This window comes from Panthera leo, chromosome C2, assembly GCF_018350215.1.
Source record: "Panthera leo isolate Ple1 chromosome C2, P.leo_Ple1_pat1.1, whole genome shotgun sequence".
NCBI lineage: Eukaryota > Metazoa > Chordata > Mammalia > Carnivora > Felidae > Panthera > Panthera leo.
Genome location: NC_056687.1, coordinates 80,907,402 through 80,934,654, shown reverse-complemented (window position 1 = coordinate 80,934,654; position 27,253 = coordinate 80,907,402). Strand labels below are relative to the sequence as shown.

General features: G+C 44.9%; 1 long non-coding RNA gene across 1 annotated transcript; it reads right to left on the bottom strand.

Annotated features, from left to right (window-relative positions):
* Window positions 1-1,268: 1,268 nt before the first annotated feature.
* LOC122198686 lies at window positions 1,269-26,247 on the bottom strand. The gene is made up of 3 exons (XR_006193098.1): window positions 26,103-26,247; window positions 4,276-4,378; window positions 1,269-1,322 (listed from the first exon to the last, which is right to left on the bottom strand). It is a non-coding gene; the product is annotated as an uncharacterized LOC122198686 (long non-coding RNA).
* Window positions 26,248-27,253: the final 1,006 nt, after the last annotated feature.

Sequence of the window (27,253 nt, the reverse complement as noted above, 5' to 3'; positions counted from 1 at the left end):
CAGTAACACTAATAACAATAATTAGCACTAACATAGCACTTAGTGTGTGTTGCGTTTGTTGTATGGGTTTTATGTGTGCTAACTCACTTAATCCTCCCAACAGCTCATCATCACTGTCCCCTTTTCACAGATGAGGAAACCATGGTGGTTACAACATGCCAAGGTCCCACAGCTATTAAAGGGAAGAGCAAGACTTAAAGCCAGCAGCCTGGTTTCAGGAGTCATTCTCCCAGTCACAACTCAGTCCTTTCCTACTGGGTCTAGCTCACATCAGAGCTGCCTTAAAGCTCAGATAGAAACAAAAATCCTGGCTACCATTTATTCAACGTCTGCTGTGTGTCAGGACCTGGGCTGAGCATTTTGCATGCCCTAGAAAAGTTAATGCTCAGAGTCACAGAAAGATGGAAATGTCACGAGGGTATTTTTGTCTAATCCCATGCCCAACCGTGTGATTGATAAGGACCACGGGCTTGAGGCTACCACTCATTTGTGATTGCAGCAAATCCATCCAGGCTGTGAAGGCTGAGGTCCTATCAGGCCTTCATCAGCAGAAAAGGAAAACTGTCAGATCCTCCGAGCCCCCAGGACACTCATTTATCATGGTGAGAAATATTGATGTTAATAAACCCTACCGCCTCATACAATTTCCTGTCATCGCCCTGCCCCTCCCAACCACTTTCTGTTTGAAGAATAAAACTCCCAGCAAACAGAGCTTCACACTTCTTGCAGACCTGTTGGATAAACACACAGAAACACTCACAGCAACCATTTCACACCTAATGAATGGGGGTTGAAGTTGTCTGACAGCACGGTGGGAGATTGGAGAGCTACTTTCCCTCGGATTCTCTCTCCTGGGAGCCTGGCAGCAATGGCTAAAACAAGGCTTTCCCCCCACTTCCTGCTTTTGAGGTGCTTTTGAGGGAAAGTCTGGCCTCTGGTCCCCAGGTCGGGAAAGCCCCCTCTGAGGCACGGGGCATGCTTTTCGAAACCCGCCCTTTTTCCAAACTCAGGGAAGAGACAAATACAGATTTTGTGAGGCTTGAAAGTTGTGCAGTTTGAGGTCCTTCTTTAAGAAAAAGGATACCAAATTATGACACGAACTGAGATTTGAAAATTACCATTTATGCAAAATGAGAAAAGAAATCACAACCAATTTCAAATCTTGCAAATGCTAACCGACACCATAAACATCACAAAATCCAGAAACACGATACAATGTTTTGTAATTGCCTGGCACATGACTAAAGTATTTTTTCCTACCTTTTTTGGGGCCACATATTCTTTAGATTGCTTCTTCGCATGGCAACAATTTGATGACAGTTCTGCCAGAGGAAGACAAGTCAGACTTACCTCTAATGTGTTCGATCAAAATTTTTTTCTTATTGGCTGTTTCAGAAAGTTTCTCTCAGCGTTACAACTCATTATCGGAAGTGCCACATGTTACCTTTAGGATGGTTGTCGATTTGGGGAAAACCTCCAACAGCATTTCTTTCCGATGTGATGACATGACCCGAGAGCATATCAAGTTTTCTTCAGCAGTGACTAATCTTAAAAACTCTTTAAATAGAAAGTCACTCATTGATTTACTTATTAGTCATTCACGTCCTCACTGTAGATGGGTATCTTGCATTGTAGGCTATTTTCACTGGTGTGAATTTATCAGCAAGAAGTGTAAATCTTTCTCTAATGTATTCATATGATTCACTCTTCATCATTAACTGGATTATTAAACGAGACAAAAGTCTGTTCATTATTATTCTGTTTGGAAGTTATCTCTCCTATTGAGTTACTGCTTTTGATATGATTAATGATAGTTCTATCCTTGAATCAGAATAATTTCTATTTTATTGCTTTTCTTTTTCTATTAACTTTTTTCCTGAAATTTCTCTCAGTTCTGTGAATGTAAAGATGACGAAAGAATGTACCTTTCCTATGTGCCCCAACTGGGAATCTATACTATCTTGTTTCTTTTAATGAAATGTTCCAAAAGTGCCCTTGCAAATTGAATTAAAATGGCACAGACAGCTTTATGAACTTTTAAGTAGGCACCTTCCTTCTTATTTGTATTCAAGTTTCTCTTCTGAGTCTTCAAAAATAGTTTTTAGAGCCTTTTAAAGGTTGCTGTGTCCATGTTGCAAGGTTGAACAGATTTGTAATTGCAGGCCAGCCATTATCTACAGAATTCCAAAGCTGGGCACTGTAGGCCACATTCATACTGAAACGAAACATCTGGTCCTACACATTTTGGACAGTAGAAATATTCTTGGAAGACATTCCTATACCAGACACCCAATAACAACTCAACTATACATGGAAGCGATAGTCATTTGAAACCACACAATTATATCCCAACAGAGGAGATAACTAAATTAAATAAGCCCCCAACTCAACGTCCCCCCTGGCCCACATACCCAAAACGCCCATGGGCCACAACACTGCCTGGGATAAGGGGGAGTATGAGGGAGAAGGAATTGCAGCAGAAAGAGATAATGGACTGTACCAACTGCAATAAAAAGTGTTTATTTTAAGGAAGTGTTTAACTTGAAAGAAGTCCCAATGGCCGAATCTAGGAAAACGGGAGCAATAAGGTGGATAATGATAGTGATGGACTTAACCTGTAGAAAAGGTTAGTATCTATTGGTTCATGGTGATACAGATAAAATAACTGATTAAGTAATAAAGAAATGGGGGAGAAGGGACTTCTCTTTATAGAAGGTTTCCAATCAATAATTGTATAAAAGGGAGGATGAAGATAGAAAATCAATTGGCAAATAACGTAGCAATAATTATCGCAGGCAAGAATCATCAATGGATGCTAAAGTGGGTGAAAGTATGATGATAAACAGAATATTTGTATAGTATCAAAGTATCTCTTCATCAGATCCTTACTGATTCCTAGGGGGTGGCAGAGGTGGGGGAATAAAATTCCACAGAGGAGAAGCCTCATAGACACCTTAACCAAGTGGTCAAAGTTAATAGGACCAGAAATAAGACACATCAATATCAGGTACCACCTGATATAATGTCCAAGAAGAACATAACATCCCTGTCAAGTCAGTGAACTCTTTAGGGATCTATTGGTTTGGGGGTATGTGGGGACATCTCTTGGAAATAAAGGACAGATTAATGTATCCCTCACCTCTCACCACTAAGAAAGAAGCCCAATGCTTGGTAGGCCTCTTCAGGATCTGAAAGCCACTTAGTGATAAGGCTCTGACTCATTTACCAGGTAACACAGAAAGCTGTCCCAGCAAAACTTTGAGTCACAGCAAAACTAGGATGCAATGCAAAACCCATATGGCTTAGACCAAATGATTGAGCAGACTCTATTGATATTAGAGTTACCTGTGGTGGGAAAATAAAACACCATGTGGAGCTTATGGCAATGCCCCAATAGGAGAATCACAATGCAGACCCAGAGGGTTCTGGAGCAAGGCCATGCCATCTGCAAAGAACATCTATATACCATTTGAAACATAGCTTCTGGCATGCTACTGGTCCTGATAGAGACGGAGCATCTGACAAGTGACCATGTGACCAAAGCTTCCCATCATGAGCTGGTTGGCATCCAACCTACCAAGTCATTGGGTTGGCAGACTCAGCAGTAATCTGTATGTAATGGAAGTGGTTCATCTGGGATTGGGCACGAGCAGGGCCAGAGGGGAGTGTAAGCTGCATTGGTAGATGGCCCAGATGCCCATGTCATCCACCACTGCTGTACCAAGTTCTCTCCCGTAGATAAAACGTATTGCCACATGGGGGATGCCTTCCATCAGCCAAGCCAGTGGAGGCAGAAAGAGGCTGAGATTGGATGTATTGGCTTGGTTTGGAGATGCTAGCCAAAGATGGACTGTTGTGGCCATGGGGCAGTCCTGAATGACAATGTTAAAGGAATCCTCTCATTAGACGGAACACATGGTTGTTTACTTTGTATGGAATAGGAGTAGGTATATAACTCAGGGCTGTGGAAAATGACTAGGCCGGTTGGCTAGGGGGCCTGAAAAGAGAAAGATTACAGGACTGGAGCCTGAGAAGAGCACGGTGGTGGGCCTATGGGAGTGGACATGCAGAGTGATGATCTTTGCACTGCAGGTTAATGCCCAGCAGAGAGCATCTACCGTGGAGGAAGCACTAAACTCTGTGAAAATGGGGTGCTATCCTCTAGGATGTAGTTAACACCCCCAATCAAAGACTATTATATAATTTGGTATCCCCAAATAGTAGAATACATAAGTCCAGGAACCAAGGGGTAAAAGTAGAAAAGGCTTTGCATACCTTCATTTCCAGTGTCTTGCCTGGGCATGTAATGCTTCTCACTACTGCAACATTCGACTCTGTAAGTCTACAGGTCTTGATTCCCCGAAGGAAACATTTGTATCTGGAAACATAGTAAATGCCTCATTAAACTTTAAGCCTCAGCTGCTGCCTAGTTACTGTAAGCTTCTTGTACCAAAAGAAGGAGGTGAGAAAAGGAGTCCTCGTACGTGCAGGGTAATTGGCCTTGACTATCAGGAGGAGTTAGGGCTGCTGTAACACTGTGACACCAGATGATATCCTGGGGCTTTTCTTGGTACTCTCCTGCCTCATCTAATGATAACTTGACAAGTGCAGCAGGCATGGCCAGAGAACAGCATACTGACCAGAAGCTCAGGGATGATGGTTTGGGTCATCCTAGCAAAGTCAACAGTGAGAAGAATATAAAATGGGTAACTGTGCCCTTGAGACCAACTGCACCCACTTGAGTTATAGATCATCCTTCTCTAATCTTCCTCTGGAAAGCGGCAAAGGGGACCAGACAGAATTCTCGCAGAGCTGTTCCCAGATAGAGAACTTCCTACCAAAGTCCAAGCAGTGCACTAAGGCAGATAGTCTGGTGCCTCACCCAGAAGCCTCCATTTAGGGTCAAGGCTCCCATTCCCTCAGCTGCCATGAGTGTTGGCTGTTGACTGCTCACATCTGAGCTCCTCTAGGAATTGCCCTCCCCTAAAGGGAATGGTCTCGGGAGCAGGCCGGGGCTCCATTGCCTCAGTCTGGGTCAATTCCAGAGGACCATCCCTATAGAATTGGCTGAGGCCTCTGTTGCAACTTCACCACACTGCAACCCCACCTTGTGCTCACTCCTGCTTCCTCACCCCCCTACAGGTGTTCTCAGAAACGATCACCCTGCGTACAAACTTCCTGCAAACCAACACCTGCTGCAAGCTGTCTCTCAAGGAACCTGACTCAAGACTCCCGGATTTTTTCATGCTCTTGACACGAGTAGGAGTGCTTGCCCCCACACCTAATGGTCCCAACTACTACAGATGGGGGTGGGGGTGGGGAGGGTGATGTGAAGAGTCACGTGGACATAGAGGGCGAGCAAGAAGTAAAATTTGTGGTTTTCAGCCACTAAGCTGTGACTGTTGCTTGTTATCACGGTATAATCAAACCCATCCAGACTGATACAGAATCAATACAGTGATTGTGTCTTTAAAATTTTGCATATTTGGGGCCCAGTTTAGAGGTGGCCCAGGCCAAACCTCAATGTATGAAGCAAATGTAGGTCTGAGCTTATGGGTGACAAATTAGAATCAAGAAGGAAAGAGAGAAATGAAGTCAAGGAGGCTAGGTGCCAGCTCAGTGGAGCTTTTCTGGAGGCTGACTGAGAGTTGTAGGAAGGAATTCACTTAGAATTGCCTGCGGTGGTTGTTGGATAAGTCTGGAACATGAGGATGAATTGCTAGTCAGCACGTCATGGTTAGAGTAGGTTAGCCAGCTGTCCATGTGGTTTCAGGTCACCGCCAAGAACTTTTCGTGGGTAATCCAGAGGGTTCTGGACTCCAGTGGAAAGCGAGTTGATACCTGTATCTGTGAGAAAAATAAAGATCAATACTTCAGAGTTGCATTCCATGTCTTCATCCAACAGGAGTTATGGATCTTAGACAAAGGTCCAGACACTAGACAGTGCATTCATAGACAAGAGAATTTGTTAGAGTCCTTTCCAAAGAGATGTAAGCAATGGTTTTTGCTGACTGAACTTGACTAGTCACGAGGCTTTACATCATGGTCCTGTCTGTAGGACCTCCAGGTAGGTGGTAGAGTTTCTTGAGCCCGTGAATGTGTCCTTGACGCCCGTGTGAATGCCTTGCCATATAACACAATGTTATCTGGCTCAGGAATGTTCTGAAGCAGCTGAGGAAGAAGCTTGTTAATATTTCATGAAATGAAGTCTTGGGAATTTGTGTGTCGTTGACCTCATCAACCTAAGAGCCGTAAGTGATACATCTGGCCTCTTGCATCTAGTTTCGGCACAAATCTTGACCGTTTATTATTTCGAATCCCATTTTGATATTTCATTCCCTGTGTTCACTGCAGACAATGTGGGCATTGACAGCATGAATAATTCTGTAGGCTTTACAACTTTAAAACCTGACCTGTCAAATGCATGTCTCTATGGTTGTGGAGTATTCCAAATCTGGGAATGAAGGTTCATGGAGGCCTTTTACTGATCACCACTGCTTCAGCCTTGGCAGACAGATACGTGCTTCTACCCATCTTGAAGAGACCATAAATTACCAAAACAGGTGCATGCCGAGAGCATTCTCCTTATCTGGATAAATTGAGCTTGAATTTTAATTACAAATAGCCCCCAGAGAAGGGAATAAATGGCTTTCTCTTTTTTTGACAGCCAGCCCATACTCCCTTTTCAATTGTGAGCCTGATAAATAGGGCAGTTCTTGGTGTGCTGTCTGGCCAGACGGAGAACACTGTGGACAAACAGGTTGAGCCTCCTGTGTCCTAGCCTCCCTTCTTTGTTACCATGGGTCATGTCATGGGTCACGGGTCATGGGTGAGCAAGGGGAGGGGGCAATGCTTTTTGTGCCAAGCATGATATGGGGGCAAAAGACTCTCTGCCCGTCTCCAAAGATTCTGATCTGAATCTGAGGCCTCTTCCAAAATTACTGCCTGAGGAGAGTGCTAGACTCATGATGTTGGAAAGGAGCCGCAGTAGGAGAGTAGCCAGTGGCCAAGGCTGGGCTATGAGCCAAAGCAAACACCTTTTTATACAAGGTAAAGCCACCAGAAGTTTTCGTTTTTTCCATCCTCATAAACTGCCCAAAGTCACAGTGGGTGTCGGGCTTTGAAGAACTAGGTGTATCCAGCAGTCTGCCCCCAGGAGGCCAGGAGCTCCTGCAACCCCCTGGGGAGAACAGATTGCGTCCCAGGGACTAATCCTCTTTTTTTCCTTCTTAAACCAATGACTGCTTTACAGTCACTGTTAAGCCCTTCAGAACACAATAACCCTGGGAGATAATCTTACCTCCATTTTACAGATGGAAGAAATCAGAGTCCAAGAGGCTGGTGAGTTGCATTGGCCAAACCTGGCTCCAAAACACTTTCCCGTCACCTCTGCAACAGCCCTTCCCTTCTATGCAAAACAGCCCTCTCTTCTGTAGTACCAGCCCAAGCTGGAGACTTGCTGATGAGCCTGTGTGTCCCAGGGAACACAGCAGTAGAAAAGAGACCTACTTTATTCATCTGTGTGTTCCTTCATCCTTTCCTTCCTTCCTTCCCCATTCATTAACTTAACAAATATTCATTCAACTGTTACTATGTCCCAGATACCCAGCTAAGTGCTGAACTAGGTAAACAAAACAGATGGCCCACTGAGGAAATCAGACACTAAACATGTAAACAAACAAATAAATACATAATTGCAAACGGTGTGGGAGGCCTTTTTTCCAAAGTCGAGTACCATCAGCAGCCGCCATACTGGAAAAGCAATTTCAGTCGTGTGGTTGGTGAATCGGAACTGAGAAGTCCCAGAGCACCCCTGCTCAAAAGAAATAGGTGTGTAGCATGCAAACCTCGTAGGCAGACATACTTTCTAGGAGCAACGTTAGGGCAGGGGAGAACAAGCAGGTGAAATTAATTCTAATAATACATTTTATGTAACCCAATAGGTCCAAAACTATCATTTCAACAATATCTCATTACTGATGCGATATTTCACACTTTTTTTTTCAGGCTGTCATCAAAATCCAGTGTGTTTAAGGCTTACAGCAGATGTGAATTCAAACTGATCTCATTTCACATGCCTAATACTACACTCTGGTTGTGGTTGCTATGTTGTACGGTACCCATTTCGTAGACACTGACAGAGTCATCTTGCACGTACGTTGGTGGTTTTCAACTTGGCTAACACGGGAATCGCTGGAGGACCATAGATTCTCATTTGATTGGTGTGGGGATGGGTTAGGGTTGCGGAGAGAGATTGCCTGGGTGTCAGTATATTTAAAAGCTCCCGAGGTGCTTTCAATGTGTAACATACTCCAAGCAATAGCACTTTGCACCCAAAGTCTTCAGAGCCTTCAAGGTGACAGGCTTGAAGCCCCCATCTCAGCTGGCTAACCCCTGCCCTCTCCCCACCACGAGCTCAGCCCTGGCCCTAGGCTCCAGCCAGGCACCTCCGTTTGGAAAGTTGGGTTGAGGAACTCTGGGGCAGTTGTGATGGCCTGGCATCCACACCCCACTCTGACTTCTCATAAATCTGACCCTGCCTTCACTGTTGATTATCCCCTGTGCCTTCTCTTGCTCCAGGAATCTACCTTGTTTCCCTAGTCTTGGACCTGCCTTGGTCTCTTGCGTGTCCCCCAACTGTCCTATCCTGCCCCCTCTTCTGAGAGTACCTGTTGGGGCTTCTACCCTTTTTCCCACTTGCTGGGACACCTGTCACCTCTCTACCAGGTCCTCCAGATTCTCTGGATCCCTGGGCCCACCACCCTGGCTGCTCTCCCTATGCCCCCAACTCCCCCTAGCACCTGGCCCACTTTCCCTGCCTTGGTGATTAACCCTTCCCTGCCCAATCCTTATCAGAGCATCTCAAGCTCAAGTCTCTCTAGCCTCTGATCATAATAGGCTCATTAATCTTTGTACCTACGCGCTTCGACCTGCCCGGGAAACAAAGCTTCACTTATTTCTATTTTTACCCTCTCTCCTTTACTTGTATTTAGTTTATTTTATTTTAATCTTTTTTTTTTGTCTCTAGTTGTTTCTCCTGCTCCAGACCTGCCATCCCCAGAGCAGAGAACAGAAAGTCTGATCAATAGCAGAACAGGCATGTCGCCCACAGCCACCATAGGAGGTGTTTGCTCCTGAGCTGATTCACTGCCCATGACTGGTTTGGGAGCATGGAGAGGGATGCAAAGCCAGTGGAGAAAAGTTCCCTGGGAGATTTGGTTTCAAGCTCAGTTTTCTCTTGGAGTCTCTTGTGTGAGGCTTGTATGAGTTTTTCTCCCCAAAGTCCTGAGGACAGTGTTGTTACATTCAGCCCTGTGGCCCTGTTATGAGGGTAGTAGAACCCTTGGCTGAAAAGTTCATAATTTCTATGCTATTTTCCACAACCATACAGCTGGCGTCTCCAGAGTCAAGCTTGTGAGGTAAATAAAATTAAGGCTGTGAGGCTGTTATCTAAAACCTACCACAATTCTATTCCCACCAGGGATTTAGGGAAAGATGAAGAGAAGACAAGAAGAATTTTTAAATCCACTCATCGTACATACAGAAGCCAGGACTTAGGAGGCTCTTCTGGGTGTGAGGGCAGGAGGGATGACTTTCCCTACCTGTGGCAAATTGCTGCTGCCCTGAGCCACTAGGTGAAATTTCTGAGGGAGCCAGCCAGTCCAGCCCTGGCCATTGGGCAAATATCAAGTTTATATTTGGATCACTCAATCTTGTTCATTAACCTAAGACACTAGAGTTTAGTAGCATTAATTCGTAGGGTGAACATTGCAGAACAGTAACAAGGGGCTTGTGGGGTCCTAGGTGGGTGGGTTGGTAGATGAATGGATGGATGGATGAATGGATGGATGAATGAGGGCCTACCCTGCTGACCATGAAAATAACTTATTCTTTTCTCTTATGTGTAGTGAGATCATATGTGGAAACATTAATTGATATATTTTTGTCCCTGATAATATATTTTTATTTCCTGACTTTTCCACCATTAAAAAGCAAAAGATCAAAACAGTGTCTTCTTCACCAGACTGTTGTGAAGATTAAATGAGATAATGGGGGAAAGCTGTTTAGCCAGGGTATTAACACATAGTAAGAAGAGGCCAATACATGCAGCTATTGTCATTATTTTTCCCATTTTACATTAATAATTTGTTCAAGATCACACAGCTAGTACGTATAAAACCTGGATATATCCTGCCCCATTGGGAAGCAGCTCCTGACTTGGATTTCTCCAGAACCTCACACTTCCCGCTTAGGCCCCTTGGAAGGAGAACAGTACCACTGAGGCCTCTTGATACAAGTGTAGACGAGTCTTCTCCTTCAAGTGGTCATGGTCCTGCACTGGAAGGAAAAAAAGAGGTGTGTGTGTGTGTGTGTGTGTGTGTGTGTGCATGCACACGTCCACATGTTGAGGGCAGAGGTAGAGAAGAAGTCTGCCATCCCATTTGGAAAAGGATATATCTGGGAGGACTCAGATGTGCTTTCTTGAAAACTCTTATAGATATGGAAGCTCTCAGTGTTTATATTAGGAGCCCAACCCCTGTGACTCTGATGGTCCCTCAGACAGGAGGAAAATGCAGAACCGGGAGGATACGGAAGAGGAGCCAGCTGTTCAGCCCTCCTTCTGCTCCTTCCTGGGACTCTTCAAAATAAATACGCCTGCACGAAGTTTCTGTGCAAAAGCAGGGGCCTCCTAGCTCCCCTCACCTCCATGCCTGCTTGCCCTGAATGTTTATCTTTGGACTCTGAGGAACCTCTGAGTTGAAGGAGAAGGAAGGAAAAGGGCCAGCCTCTGAGAGGTGGTGTTATTTGAGTAGAATACAAAGTTGCTGGGAAAATGAGACTTTTCGGCCAGAGGCACAGTCTGTAAGTCCCTGTTGGTTTCTAAGCTTCGCCATAGGGCTCCCTCCAGGGCCCTTCTAAGTCTGAGGCCCCAGAAGAGCTCAGGACTGAGAGCACACAGCTTGACAAGAGCCAGGTCCCCGCTCCCAGTGTTCAACCTGCCCGCAGCTACAGACCACAGAGCATGGACCTGAGCAAAGATGTGACCCATCCAATAGGCGGCCCCCATGCCTACTCAAGACTCAGGATTGTTCCTCAAAGAGTCCGTAGAACCAACCCCAAGGGGGACATTACAGAAAGCAGAGCAGCCACTGCATTTTCTCTGGTCAGATTTCACCTGTAACTCATAACGTCTGTTTTCCTGGTGCTCAACAACAACAGCAAAATCTCCATCTGAAATTATAGTTAATTTAAACATTTTTAAAGCTATATTTCCAGAGGGACCTTCAACGTTTCTTTTTTTTTTTTAAGTTTATTTATTTATTTTGAGAGAGAGAGAGAGAGAGCCCACGTGAATGGGGTAGAGGCAAAGAGAGAGGAAGAGAGAGAGAATCTCAAGCAGTCTCCATGCTGTCAGTGCAGAGCCCGACGCAGGGCTCAATCTCATGAACTGTGAGATCATGACCTGAGCCAAAATCAAGAGTCAGATGCTTAACCGACTGAACCACCCAGATGCCCCAAGGACCTTCAACTTTTAAACATAGCATCCAAAACAGTGGCTTTCCTTAAATATGTAAATGAAGTAGCTGAAGCATACAGCTTGGGTGAGACACATTTATCATGAACACACTGCAAAGATTCTCAAAGAGCAGCCGGCGGAGCAGTCATGTGGCAGAGAACCCACATGCCACTTAAAGGACACCCATGCATGAAAATTCAGCTTTGGTAAAGCAGCTAAATTACTGAAGGGAAACTTTAAATTTTCTAAGATTTTTCTCGGGACTCCTTTTGATAGAGTCGCTCTGGATCACTTACAATATAGTCTGATTTACAAAAAGCCCATCTGGTCACAACACACACAATGTAAAAGTGAAATGATTTGGTTTGGCTAGAGAAGAAAGGAGAATCTGTTGCTCATACCCTCATGCAAGGGTAATGTCCAGTTGACTCAGGGGAGCACCTTTCCTGGAATTCTTAGCAGGATCTATCCTCGAAGAGACGGTCCCAGTAATCCACGACTGCGACAAGTACAGACGAGGAGCTCGTGTGGCTTATAAGTAAAGTTAAGAGGAAGGAACAGCCACTATTATGTCACATCAGCGTCGAAGATGACAGAGGCTGTTCAAGACGGACCAGGACAATGGGGACAGGCGTATGTTGCAGCGGGGACAAGGTTTACACCTGGAGGAGGGTCATGGTCCAGGAACCAGACAAGTAGCTAAGAACCGGGGGATTCATGGAAGCCAAATTTTAAAGCACAGCTGTGGTGCTGAGGTCGGTGAACTTGGGGGTTCATGCGATCTGAGACTTCAGCCAGGCATAGGTTCAGAAACTAGAGTTAGAGGTAAATTGAAGACTGGAGGGGTCATCAATGTTAGCCAAGGAACCCCAGACCTATAGGTGTGGGAAAGGTCAACTCTAACTCTGAGGTAAGAAGATTGCATGTCTGAAGGCAAAGCCAGAAGTCAGGCGGGAAGCAAGGGCTCACCTGCAACGGTTTCTCCCTGGAAGAGGGGGTATCATAATGTGCAAAGGAACAGGAAATTAAATCTTACTCTCTCCTGACTCCCTATCTAGAGCCCAAGCTCTTATCTTCCCGTAACTCTTGTTACCTGAGTGAGATACATAACCAACTTGTCAGGGATCCAATAAGAGAGATAAGATGGTCTTCCCAAAGCCATGTCTTCTGCACAACATTACTGGACCGAAGGAAGCGCTCCCAGGAGGGAAATTAAACCCTGAGGACCTCAGCATTTGACTTGCTGCCGCAAATTTGGTAAACCGTATCCCAGCCTGGACAAGACCCGGGGTGCCTTCCACACTGCCCTATGACTTTGGAGGGTTGAAAACAAGGGAAGCAAGAGGAGAGAGAGAGAGCTCTGCCCACCTCCATTTTCCCCCAGAGCTATTCCTCAGTGCAGGCATCCTGAGTGGAATGCCTAACGGTGGGGGAGGAGGGGCGGTGGGAGGGTGGGGGTGGGGGAAGAGGATGAAAGAGAGGCCTTCAGAGAGGCACCGTGTCCATTCGCTTAATGGAAACGGGTGAGAGAGGGAGAGAAGGGAGCAGAGCGGCAGAGGGCCTGAGCCTAGTTAAGTCATTGCAGATACTGTGCTCTCTGGTACTAGGTAGCATGCTCCAGTCCATTTTTATCAGTGGCCAAGATAAAAACAGGAGGCGTGCCCATCAAATCTGAGATACCGCAGAACTGTCAGGAAAAGCTAAAGCATCAGAGAGCAGATTTGGGGTCTAAATTCACCGCAACAAACTAGGTAAAGTTGGAATTTAATCAGAAACGGAAAGGCCTTCACTAGGGTCCAAAACCACAGTCGCATGACACAGAATGGGCAAGGCACGGCTCGACAGCAAGCTGGGGGGCGCCTGGACTTCCCGCTGTGTCATCAGAAGCGTGCTGGCTGCTTCTCCACCCTGGCAGGAGCATCACAGGGGGCCTGTAAGCGGTTCTTTAGGAAGGACTTCCACAAAAGAGGGCTAGCAAGCGGGAAAGTGGGAGCAGGGTTCCACACCAGGCACTTCAGAGAAAACCCGAGAACCCGGCCATGCACCCTGCAGGGAAGAGCTGTGGACAGGGTGAACTGTGTAATTCTCGGTGCCCAGCGCAAAAGGAAAAGGTAGCACCCTTTGTTCCTGGAGCAGGAAAAGAAAAGGGTCGTTAAAGATACTACAATGTGAAGCTTTTCCTTTTAAAATTGTTTTTACTAAAAAATTAAAAAAAAAAAATTTATCAAGTTTTGAAATAGTCAGAGAGTTGCAGAAACAACTTTTTCTGAACAGTTTGAGAGCACATTGGCCAGCACAATGGTCCATCATCCCAGAATACTCTGTATTTCCTACAAACACACCTGTGCAGAACCACAACAGAACCAGAAAAAATCAGGAAGTTTCCCAGGGAAACATTACTATCACCTAATGCACAGAACCATTCACATTTTGCAAATTGTCTCTATAATGTCTCTTTTATAGTGAAAGAATTCAGTCCGGGATCATGCGTTGCATTTAGTTGTCCTGTTTCTTTAGTCTTCAATCTGGTACAGCTGCTCAATCTTTCCTTAACTTTCAAGCCTCAACACGTTTGAAAATTCCAGGCTAGTTACTTTGCAGAATGACCCTCAGTTTAGCTTGTCTGATATTTTCTCCTGATTAGATCCAGGTTATACATCTTTGGCAGGAATATCCCAGAAGTTGTGCTGTGTTCTTCTCGATCCATCCTCTCATGTGGCATAAGATTTTGATTTGTCCCATTACTGATGATAATCGCTTTGGTTACTTGATTAAAGTGGTGTCTCCCACTGTAAAGTTACTCATTGTTCTTTGTAACAATATTTTGGAGGGAGATACTTTAAAACTATTAAATGTCTTGTTCCTCATCAAAATAAATAAATAAATAAAAATAAAATAAAATTGTTTTTACTTACAAAGACATAAAACATGGGGGTGATAACCGAGATTCGTAATTTGCCTAACATTTTGATGTCACCATTTAATATAATACAATAGATAACTTTATTAACGTGACGTATTGACCGAGCATAAGATTTCTCTGCAGATTCATTTAAACTTGCAGCGATTTCACTCCCATTCGGTGTAATTAAAGGCAACATGAGTTACTCTTGGCAAATGTGAGAGTAGGAGCTGACAACTAATCTTTTTAATTTTGAGAATAATCTTCCTGATGATGCAGCTGCTACTGAGCTATTAAAAGTATTTTATAGGCTGTGTCAACATTGGGATAGCTTTCTGATGAATTACTTTGAAAAGTATATTTTAGTACACCTAGAGCTGATGATTCACATGAAACAATTTCTCTAAAGAATTTTACTTTTTGCTACAAATCAGTTTCATGTTGTCTGAATCTAACTTTGAAGGCATTTTATACAACGGCATTTTATTTTATTTTATTTTTAAGTTTTATTTATCTATGGACTCTTGACACCCAATGTGGGGCTCGAATTCATGACCCTAAGATCAAGAGTTGCACGTTCTTCCGACTGAGCCCGCCAGATGCCCCTGTATTAAGGTTTCCTCTGACATTTCCTGTAACTTGTGAAAGTCATACAAGAAACTGAAAGTGGCCTCATGATTTTATATAACTCAGAGCATCTGTTTATGCATGCTATCTCTGTCTCTTCCATTACAAGGAAAATTAATTTTACAACTGTCTGCTTTATTGAAAATCGGTTCATCTATGGCCTCATGTGAAAATAGTGTTCTTTTCCATCCAATGCATAATCTTTAAATTTAATTTCTCCTCTAAGGCCGTGCATATTTGCTTTGCAATGTTGTAGCAGTTCAAAACCAGAGAGTCAGGCTCTTTGAAGAATTCTGGTAAGGGGGGGGGGGGCGGGCTATGAGCTACATGATACACTTTCTTGCAATGTGTATGCTTTTTCTTGTAATAACTTATTGACAGAGTTTACTGGGTTAGCTTTGGCAGCCCCTATCTTGGGGTTCAGGCCAGAGAGTGAATGTGTGTGTGCAGATGTTGCCAGGATGGGTCCTGGGGACAGACAGGCAAGCCAGCCTCCCACCAGCCGTCTCCCTGCTGCTCTCCTGCACAGCCCCACCTCCCTCCCTGAGCCTGGTGGCTGCTGCTTCTGCCACTGCTGGTACTGTCATCACCACTGGTCTTGGCCCAGCTTCTGCCCCAGGCTGCCCAGCCGACTGCTCCGCATGCGTGCTGCCCACTGCCCCCTGTGGCAGCCGACTTGGGACCGTGCCCCCTCTGGGTGTCTCCTCCGCTCACATACTCTGCTCTACTGTCCCATCAGACTTCACTTACGGAGCATGAGTTCCAAGATAAAATGATTAAGAATTCGAGTCAGTGACGGCAGGACATTAAACCAAACACAGAGCCCCTTGTGAGGTGCGACCTGTGTGACCACACAGGTCACACACCCTGCTTGTGGGAGAGGGTCAGATAAATGATGCGGATCCGAGGCTGGACTTCAGCACGTCTGCACATGCATAACTGAGTGGTAAAATGCTCCCCAAACGTCAATTTGCTTGGGTTTTCCTATATCGAATGCACAGAGAAGCTTGCACCTCAGAAGGGAGGGGCAGGGGAGAATGAAATGGATCAGTACCTGGACCCTAGCTCAGCCCCAGAGACAGGCACCCGACCCAGCCCCTTGCAAAGGGAGTTGCAGGCAGAAGCTGCAGGAGCCATTCTTCTCACAGACCTGGAGATGTGGAGAGCCCCACTGGGCTGTGCGGGGCTCAGGTGACTGCGTGGCAAAGGGCCCCCACGTTCTGAAGGGAAATCAGCCAGGTGCTGGACCCCCAAGCTCTCTGGGAAGACCCAGCTGCCGTGATCCTTGGGACTGCCAGTGTAGGGCACCGGTGCTGACTCCTCACCGCAGAGGCCAGCAGTACTAGTTCCGGGGTATCCTGACCTCAAGGGGCTTCCCGCTTTGCACTGGTGGGGCCAGGCAGGAAGAAGGGAAAGAGACTTGCAGGAGCTTGTGGGAATGGAGGGCAATTTGTGAGCTGGTGGGGGACATGCCCCATAAAGGGACAAGAACCAGCACAACTGGATTACAGTCACTCCTGGGAGTCTGTAACCACAGGCTGCTGAGGCCTGGGGGGGGAGGGGGGGGGGGGGGAGTTACAGAGAGGACCTTGGCTTTGAGTATTTGAAGCCTCCTCAGATGAGAAAAGGAAGAGCAGCTCTGTGAAGAACAAATGGGGAAGTAGTGGGCAAGTGTGGGTATGGGGCAAGTTCTCCAGCAGCGCAGTGCTGGCCCGGGCTCCAGAATCGGTTCCAGCCGAGACTGTGTGACTGCAGGTCAAAAGCCTTCTATAGAAGGTGCAAGGAGCAGGTGGGACTAGGGGAGGGAGGGGAGTGTTTTTCCAACTGCTAGGGTGGGGGGGGGGGCTTGCTTCAGATGCACTCAGCAGGGAGGGTGTTGAAATGTAGATTCCTGGTGCCACCCCCTCCCCTCCCCGCCCCCAGCCCTGGAATTTCTAACTCAGTAGGTCTGGGTATGGCCTGAGAATCTGCAACTTGAACACATGCCCCCAGACAATCTTAATATGCACTCAAGTTTGAGAACTACATAGAAAGGACTTTGCGGCCCTGAAACCTGATGCCTACAGCCCAGCATTGTTCCCCTTGCCCCTGCAAAAACACCAGCAACTATTGCACAGAGAATCCCCGAGGCTGCAACCCACTCAGGGCCCCTGTGCCAGAACATTAAATAGGAGAAAAATGAGCCAGGGAAGGAGCGAGTCTCCTACTAATTCTTTTAGCATGAATTAAATCTGATTTTCCCAAAAACACTTTAAGGATGTTTTTAAATCTCTCTTTGCAATCCAAACCATCGCAAGCACTCAAAGGTACAAGCAGCTTTCCCCACAGCTTTCAAAATACTGCAAAGAAGATGATTTGGCCTGGGGCTGACCACCGCTGCCAGTCCAGCAAGGAGCTGTGGGACAGTGCACTTCCCCACCAAATGCCTCCCCCGCTCCACTTTTAATATGTATGTCTGGTCTGCACATCAGCCCAACAAAATTGGCGGTACCATCCACAATTTGCATAAGAGCACACTGAGGCTCAGAGAATTGCTTAAAATCCCAGAGTAAGTAGTGGAGCCAGGACTCAAGCCAAGGAGGACGGGTTCAAACCCTGGGCTATTCCCAGTGCGTCGAGCTGGGAACGCCCCCGCTTTTTCTCTGGCTTCAGCAGAGCTTTGTGAAATGGTGGTTATTAGTCATACCTGCTCCCTCCCTTCCTCACAGATAGGAAGAGGGAAATTGCAGATCTTCCTGTGCCTTGTCAGTAAGAAGCTGTTAGCTGTGAGCCCAAACGTAAATGTCTATAAGGGTCAGGCAGATTATGTCAACGATAAATTAAGCCAGATTTTAAAAATTAACTTGAAGCTAGGTAGTATATCAAACATATAAAAATAGTGTCTATTCCACAAAGAAAGACGTTCAAAGATTTTTCCCATGCCACATAAGAAAGCTCTTTAGTTCTAATTGTCCCCATGTCTGCATCTTGCACCTGCAATCTTAGAGCCTTGAGGGCAGGCTGCGTGTATGATATTAATCTTATTCCAGCCCTCAGTCTCCTCGGATGCCTAGGCATACGGACGATTACAGGAATGGTGACTAGACAGGATTAACAAAAGAAAAAATGTCGGGCAGAAGGATTTAGGCTAACTAATGGAGAAAGAATGCCCCCATTCACCAAGAGTATACGTCAGGCAAGTCCTTGGATTTGCTCCCTGTGTTCTATTATTTCCTAGGCTTTTAGGTCTAAGATCCTATTATTCTAACACAGAGAGAATTTGTTTACTTTTAAACCCTGGATTTGGTTTATCAAAAATGCTGTCTGTATGTTTTCTTCTTGAGACCTTAGAAGAAAGAAAACTTGTCCCCTGCGTGGGATGGCTTAAATGTGGTTTTATCTAAGGACAGGATGAGTTCTTAGTTCTTAATTAATTATCCTGCCTCAAATGATTTGGATAAACAGGTCTAGTCTTTCTGCACTGCTCCTCCTTGGTAGAGACCCACTCATTATTTTATTCAACCTTCACACTAACCCTCCAGGGTGTTATTATTCCTATTTCACAGATGATGACATTGCAGCTCAAAGAAGTTAAGTGCCCTTCCTTCCTCCCCTCCTTCCTTCTTTAAATTGCATTAATTTTTGACAAGCTACAAAAGGTAGAAAAGGGTGGGGATAAGAATGTGTGTTACTTAAGCCCCTTATGTTATGTCGAACCACAATTGAAAGTTTGTGCTGTGGTTGTTTGCTTTGTCTCCCACCAAACTTGAACCCTCTGAATGTAGCTCACGGTGGCAACTTATACAGGAAGCCTTCCTGGACTCCTGTCAGTTTCCTTTTAGGTCCATTCTTGTCGACCCTCATAGCACTCATCTAGATAATCCAACTGTTTAACCAATGTCTCTGTGCCCCAATAGACTACAAGTTTCCCGAGAACAGGAGCCTTATCTTTTTTGCTCCTTGTTATATCTCTAGCACCTAACGCAGTGCTTTGTACATCCCATGCACTCAATATTTGTTAATTAATGTGATAGGTATCCTGGTGCACCTAATTTCATACTCCTAGACCTAAAATGCACCTACTGGTGCAAAGGCCAGATCAAAATTATGTACATTTTCAATTTTAATAGATATTGGTAAAGTGTCCTCTTAAAAAGTTATATAAATTTACATCCCTTCCAACGATGTGTAAAAATGCTTGTTTCTCCACGTCTTTGTCAAACCAATTTGATCTTTGCCAACCTAACTGAAGATGGAATCATCAAATATTGCATCCATATTTTTCTTAATGTTTATTTCTGAGATAGGGCAAGCAGGGGAGTGGCAGAGGGGGACGGACAGAGGACCTGAAAGGGGGTCTTCGCTGACAGTCTGACAGCAGTGAGCCTGATGTGGGGCTCGAACTCACAAACTGTGAGATCATGACGGAGTCAAAGTCAGATGCTTAACCAACTGAGCCACCCAGGTGCAAGTCAGGGAGGGACAGAGAGAGAAGGGGGAGAGAGAATCCCAAGCAGGTTCCATGCTGTCAGCCCAACATGGGGCTTGATCTCAGGAATTGTGAGATCATGACCTGGGCCACAATCAAGAGTTGGATGCTTGGGGCGCCTGGGTGGCTCAGTCAGTTAAGCTTCTGACCTCAGCTCAGGTCATGATCTCATGGTTCATGGGTTTGAGCCCCACATCAGGCTCCGTGCTGACAGCTTGGAGCCTGGAGCCTGCTTTGGATTCTGTATACCTCTCTCTCTCTTTTTTCTGCCCCTCCCCCACTCATGCTCGGTCTCTCTCTCCAAAACAAATAAACATTAAAAAAATTAAAAATTAAAAATTAAAAAGGAGTTGGATGCTTAACCCACTGAGCCACCCAGGTGCCCCTATATTTTTCTTATTTAAGTGAAGTTGAGCATCTTTCAAATGTCCTTTATATTTTCTTTTATGCAAACTATGTGTTCATGATCTTTGCCTATTTTTCTATTGGATTATAAGTTTTATCATTGTAGTAACTCTATTATAAGGAAATTAGCCCTTTGTTATGCATGCTGCAAATGGTTTTCCCAGTTAGTCTGTTCTCTTTATGGCATTTTTTTTTTCTGAAGCAATTTAAAAAAAGCATATAGATGAACCATCAGAATTAAGTTTTCTAGATATTATTTCCTGGTTAGAAGAATATTCTCCATTCCAATATACAAAATTCTCACATGGTTTCTTCTAGTATTTTTATGGCTCTTTCTCTCTTTTTAAGTCTTTGACCCATCAGAAATTTATTTTGGAATAAGATATGGAAATATTTTCTTCAGCAAGTTTCTTCATGTTTGACTTTACAACTTAGGGCTGAACTCCACCTATAGACAAGCCCCGATTGAAAGGTTTTTTTTTTTTAGGCACCCCACTTAGATGACTCTTTCCAGAATGCATTAATTCATTCACTCATTCATTCATTCAATACTGTGCTTATTATGCACAAGGCACTTTGTTAAGTGAGAGAGGAAACTCAAAGACCAACATCCAGTTTTTCCCCTCGAGAACCCCCACAGGCTTGGAAGCACATAGTAAACAAATGACCATTTTAATACATGCACACACGCATGCACACACACATGCACGCGTGCACAAGCGTGGACATGTAGGCAATGGTTGTTATGAGTGTCCAATGGGGAGCATGCAACCCAGGAATAGATGTCCCGAAGGAAGTGAGCAATGTCTGAGCATCTTAGAGAATGAACAGGCATTAACCAGTCAAGGAGCATCCTAAGATGAAGAGAAAACATGAGCAGAATCGGGTAAGAAAAAGCTCTAAGGAGTTCATGGCAAAAAGTAGAGAAAGATAAGCCTGGAAAGGCAAACAGGGGCCAGGTTAACAGAAGGCCTTGTTTGTCATGGGAGTGACCTGGACCTCATCCTGAGGACAATGGAAGCCAATAAAGGATTTTAAATAAGGGAGTGACACATCATATGGAGAATGGATTTATGGGAGCCAAGAGTGCAGGGAGAGTCACCTGTTGGGAGACTATTGTGACAGTCCAAGTATAAGACAATATAAGAGTACATTAGGACAGTGATCGTAAGAATAGAAAGTAGGAGAGATTTTGGTACTGACCTCTTTGTTCCTCTCATCTCCTCTAGTCTATGTAATCTCTCACTGCTTCCTTAGCTCCCTTACATCCAGTGCCTTCCAACATCTCGTTTTCTCCCCATCTCACCCACCCAATCCCCTCCATTTGTCAGTATAACAGTATATGTCTTTGAGTTGCTAAAGTCTTCTCACTCATAGCTTTTGGTCTAGGGAAATTATCTCCTTGAGAAGTAAACAGACAGGTTTGTGCAAGTGGCAAGGAGCTTTCTGGGAGAAAGGAATCAAAACCCGATTGTTTTCTTTTTTGAGGCTCAATGTTTTTAGAACTCATGTGATGAATTTCAGTTTTAAAAAGCTGATTGGCCACAGGTGTTCATTTCTTTGCCCTACCCAAATGTCGCCAAAATGATAGTAAAGGAATAAAAATGGATATAAGGACGTACAGAAGAAGCAGTAGACATGACATCTAAATGAAGTTTTGATGGACTGAAAGCATCCTCTGACTTAGCAGAAAAAAAAAAAAACAAATTATAACTTAAGAGTCTGTCATAGAAAATTCTGACATTAGATAGAACCTGCAGACTGCTGAGAGGCTCAGGATTTGGACGCCCTGCTTCACAAGAAGGATTAGGCTCTGGTTTGAAAACAAGAGCTGTTGTTTGAAAGTCTGCATACAGTGTGTTGGGACCCCATGTCCTTCCCCATTCCACACGGCCACAAAACTGAAATTTGCAACTATCCTAGTGAAAAATCTGGCTCAGTGTTTGAAAATCCTAAGGAAAAGTCAACCAGTTAACAGGCTCTATCCACATACCATGGAACTTCCTAGTGGCTTTACAGTGCTTTGCTCTTAAAAGGAATAGATAGGGGCACCTGAGTGGCTCAGTGCGTTGGGTGACCGACTTCAACTCAGGTCATGATCTCAAGGTTTGTGAGTTTGAGCCCCATGTCAGGTTCTGTGCTGACAGACAGCTCAGAGTCCTTAGCCTGTTTCAGATTCTGTGTTTCCCTCTCTCTCTGCCCCTCCCCTGCTTGCACTCTCTGTCAAAAATGAATAAACATTTAAAAAAAATTTTTTTAAAGGAATAGATAGCCCAAGATAGGACACATAAGGAATGTTTCTAACATGGGAGAGACAAAACCTTCAGAAAACAAAAGGAAATTGGAGGAAACAGGCAATACAAGACACATAAGAAATGATAACACATCACGAAATAAGACCATAAGAACTTTAGAAGAACTTTGACGGACTTGGATAATTCAGGATGACAGAACATTTGACGGGGAAAGTAGATTGTAGTAAAACAGACAAATGCAAAACAAATTAATTATAAAAGCTAAGAAAAAAACCAAGGGCCATACAAGAATGGAAACATAATCTAACTTGCTACCTGGAGCAACGGTGAAAAATATTTGCTTAGCCAAAATAATGAAATATGGAGTGTAAATTTACCAAAACATTGCAGTGTAAACATGTTTGGGAGATAGTGAAGGAAACGGGAAGGAGTGTTCATATAGAAGAGCTAAATCCTTACCTACCAAAGTAGGAAGTATAGGAAGTGGCTAAAGTTAGATAAAGAATTAAGGGAGAACTGGAGGCAAATTCTAGAAGAGCTAGCTGACAGTTGTGGGTAGTTGCCTCCAGGGATCGGGTCTGGAGGATGGGAGGGTTACAAAGAATGGCAAAGAGACTGGTGTTTCCAATATGGACCTTTTAATGTCATCTGACTTTGAAGTTACGAACACATGTTACTTTGATTTATAAAATTAATTATGGATAAAAAGAACACTGCTAAGGATTGGGACAGACTTACTTGAAATCAATGAACAAAAAGATACCAGAGGCTCTTCGTGGCACGTAGGAAGCACTCAAAAGGCATCTTCAATTATTCTCACTATAGCAGCAAGTAGGGAAGCCAGCAGACTTTACAACATCATTACCTGTCCATGACTGGTCTTTGTCTACAACTGGCAGGGACTTCTCCTGTGTCAGTTACCATACTTAGCTTTGACTTGAGAGCTGAGCACTGTGGCTCAGCTGAGGTCAAAAGAAACCCTTAACTTGGGGGAAAATAGTAACCTTGTGGGGGAGAAACTTGGCAGACCCCACCTAAGCCAAGTGATCAAGGCTGACATCCCCAGTGGTATCCTTAGCTCTTCTGAGTTTCAAGTTATTTCAAATTAAAAAATGTTTTGAGAAGTACAGAGAAGCAGCAGCAAAATCTGTGAGACAGCAATTTACAGAAACACAAAGTGGCCAGTAGACATGTGAACATATGCCCAGCACCCCTAAAAATCAGAGAAATGCAATATTTAAAAATCATGAGATATCGCCTTAGCCCCGCCAGAATGGTAGAAAGTAGAAGAGAAGGAAAACAGCTACTACTTATGAGAAGGTTAGGGGTGAGGCTCCCCCTACAAATGCTATCTTTCATTGTCAGTAGGAATGGGATAGTAACCCTTTTGGAGATCAACTTTGCTCTATCTTTTTAAAAAATATATATTTCTTTTGAGGGAGAGAGAACAATCACATGTGCACAGCGGAAGGCAGAGAGAGAGAGAGAGAGAGAGAGAGAGAGAGAGAGAGAGAGAAGGCACAAGTTGAGGAGGGGCCGAGAGAGAGGGAGAAAAAGAATCCCAAGCAGGCTCTGCACTGTCAGCACAGAGCCCGACGTGGGGCTAGAACTCGCCAACTGTGAGATCATGTCATGAGCCCAAATCAAGAGTCAGCCACTCAATCGATGGAACCACCCAGGAACCCCTGCTTTATCTTTTAAAATAAAAAAATCTGCATACTCTTCCCTCCCTCCCACTGGAATCTATCTGATAGAAATAGAAGAATCCATGGGGATATAATAACCATATATTTGATGATTTTTTTTTCAGTGGCCAACAAAAACCAGTTAAAATCCAAACAAAAGGAAAATAAATAAAAACAACAATTTACCAGGAACTCAGTTGATAAAAGAAGGAGTTGGAGTTAGATCTCTATCAGAAGACTTAGGGAGTTTTGTAGAGTATATTTTTTCATATTTTCCCCCCTTCCCTGGTGGCTAGCCTAGGGCCTGGTATACAAGCTGGTTATCAAGGGTTACCTGCAATGGGAAGGAAGTTGATGTAGGAGAAGAGGAAGGCAGAAGGGAAGAAGGGAGGTCAGAGAGCAAAAGACTGCATTAAAAAAAAATCTCCAAAATAAAAACAGCATGCATGAAATAGTCTCACTTATGTCAGATGATACGTGTGTGTGTGTGCACAACATTTACGTATATGCAAAATATTGTCAACAAATGGTTAATGGGATCATCTCTGGGTGGTGGGATTTCAAGTCATTTTTAAATTTTTTCTTATCCTTTTGTCTGCTGTTCAAATTATTTCAAAGACCATGTGTTCGTTATATAAACCCAAAACAGCAATAAAAGCTGTTTTCACAGCAAGGAAAAAAAAAATCTTGCCAAGGATCCATCATCCATGAGTCTACCTGATGATTTCTTTAAAACAAAGTCAGCCCTGTCCTGGAGCAGACATGGTGCTTTGTTTTACTACGCGATGAAAGAGGTGGTCTTTCTTTTACATACATTCTAACGTTCCCTCGTTCTTGCCATGAGGGTTCTTCGGCACTCCAAGCATTGCTAAATATCCATGGCCCATTTCTAATTTTTTTTTTTAATGTTTCTATTTATTTTTGAGACAGAGAGAGACAGAGCATGAGCAGGGGAGGGGCAGAGAGAAGGGGAGACACAGAATCCGAAGCGGGCTCCAGGCTCTGAGCTGTCAGCACAGAGCCTGATGCGGGGCTCGAACCCACAAACCGTGAGATCATGACCTGAGCTGAAGTTGGACACTCAACCGACTGAGCCACCCAGGCGCCCCCCATGGCCCATTTCTAAACCTGAAATCATTTCATAGATTTGGTTATTGTCTTCTCCATCAGTTGTGCTACTCCCCTGCTGCAGATAGGAACCCGGGGCTGAGGGGATGAAAACCCCCATCCTAACACCACACAACTGAGCACACTCCCAGGCACAACCCCCAGAAGCTGGAGATAAGGAGAATGGCAGTTCTGAACATTCTTAGGCTAATTTCTTCATCTTGCTGCAGCGCGAGTGTCCATGCAAAGCCATCCTTCCTCTTTGCCCTTTGATCTTGCAGGGCAGCTGCAAGGTCAGCTGCAGGGCCAGGCCCCTCCCCAAATGCTTCCCGACTAGAGAACCACTACTATCCTTCTCCTCTTGCAGCCGGCAAGCTTTAAGGAGTCATGGTGCTTCCTGCTTTCAGCCCCAGCATCACTGCAGCCTGATGGTGCCCTGTGAGCCTGTTCACTATAAGCTCTCTGACCACTAAAGCCAGTAAATCTCCCACAACAGAAACCACCTGGAGGAGAGCCAGGCAGAGGCCTTGACATTCGTGTTCTAGGAGGAAGGGAAGATAGAGGGACCAGCACGGGTGGCTCCAGCCGGCCCACAGCTGCTGTTCTCAGGGCTCATTCTGCCACTCAATTAAAATGACGGGCAATCAGAATAATAAAATCAGAGCATCTTTGAATACAGCACTAATGACCCCGACAATCATAAATCCTCAAGGGCAGGACCAGGGACTCCTAGAATTTTGCATTGGAAGGTACCTCGGAGAGCATGTGGTCCCGTTTCTCCACCAAGGTGACTCTTCGGAGAAACCGGAGTGTGGTGACCGTGTGGCCACAATATCCTGTGAGTGTGGGGACATGCCCAAGGTAGCAAATGTAAGCGGCATTTCTGTGGCTCTAACTTCCGAAATAGCACAGGAGGGCAAAGAATGTCCCTTCTCTTGGGTCACTTCCTGAGCCACTGTTCTCTAGAAGTCTCTGGTCCTCCTGTACCGTCCCCTAAGGCTTCATCCTACGTTGGAGAAGGTTTGAGGTGGAAGAGGAGGCTTTGGAAACTTTAAATTGTCTTCACCACTTCTGTTGAGGATCTAGCCTTATAGACTGTCCCTGAGAAAAAGAAGAAAGAAGGGGAAATTCTTACCTCTCTCCACTTCAGGACTATGGACTATTTTTGTCGACATTTTTTGCTCCCCCCACCTCCATCTCTTTGGCTCTTATATCTAAAAACAAACAAATAACACCAGGCTGTTCTGTGAATTATATAGAATCTGAGCTAATTTGGTCCTCTCCTTCCTCCCATCCACCGAAGGCTCTGGCCGCAGCCCGTGAGCATTAGAAAATAACTTGTCACCCACTCACCTCCCCGTCTCATTCTTAAAGGAAAATATTTATATTATGCCACAGAAAGGGTTTCCATGGCAGTGACGACTGTAAAACTGTTGCCTTGGCAACCGCTTGAGTCCATCTTGAATGATCCGAAATCCCCTTCAGAGACAAATAAGGAAAATCTGTCAGAAATGCTGTTCTGCTGGGGGGGGGGGGGTGGGGGGGAGCCCTGAAAAATGGCTTTCTTGTCCCTCCCCCCCCCCCCCCCAGTTCTCCCTCTGACTCCTCCTCAGTCTCCACTGGTTCACCTCCTTTTATACACTCTCTTAAGAACTTTCCATAGTTCCTGCTCTTCTGAGGGTTTGCCTTGCTGTTATCCTAATTTACTGTGGAGACTCTGCCCAGGGCTCTGTAAAGGGTTAAGGATTGGCATGCAAAGCCACGCCAAAGATAACAGGAGGCAGAATAAACACACAGATCGTCCTTTTTATAGAGCTTGCTGCCTGCCCCTGGAGGCCCAGGGTGCAAATTCTTCTCTGCCAGCCCAAAGCAGGTCTGACAGGAGAATTTTACGGGAAGGGAAGACCAGTCTATCCTGCGGTGCAGCTCCCAGTCAGTACATGTTGGCAACTCACCTCCCTGGGCCTCAGTTTCCTCATCTGTAAAAAAAATAAAATAAAATAAAAGAGTTGGGTGCAGGATCCTTCTGGCTCCTACATTCTAGGAATTTTTATGAATCAAGAATGCAGCATCTCCCATCTCCCAAAGGCACCAGAGATTTCTCTTGGCATGCCTGCTGGGAACGCAGGACCCCGGGACGAGAGAAACCCTGCAGTGAAATGGGGGCATGTCTACACTGCATGAGTCCGTGCCTTTTGAGTCCTGAAACATGCACGTGTACAAGTGTCGTCTCTGTTATCACCCCATTATTAGCACAGCACCCACTAAACAAACAGTAGGCCCCAG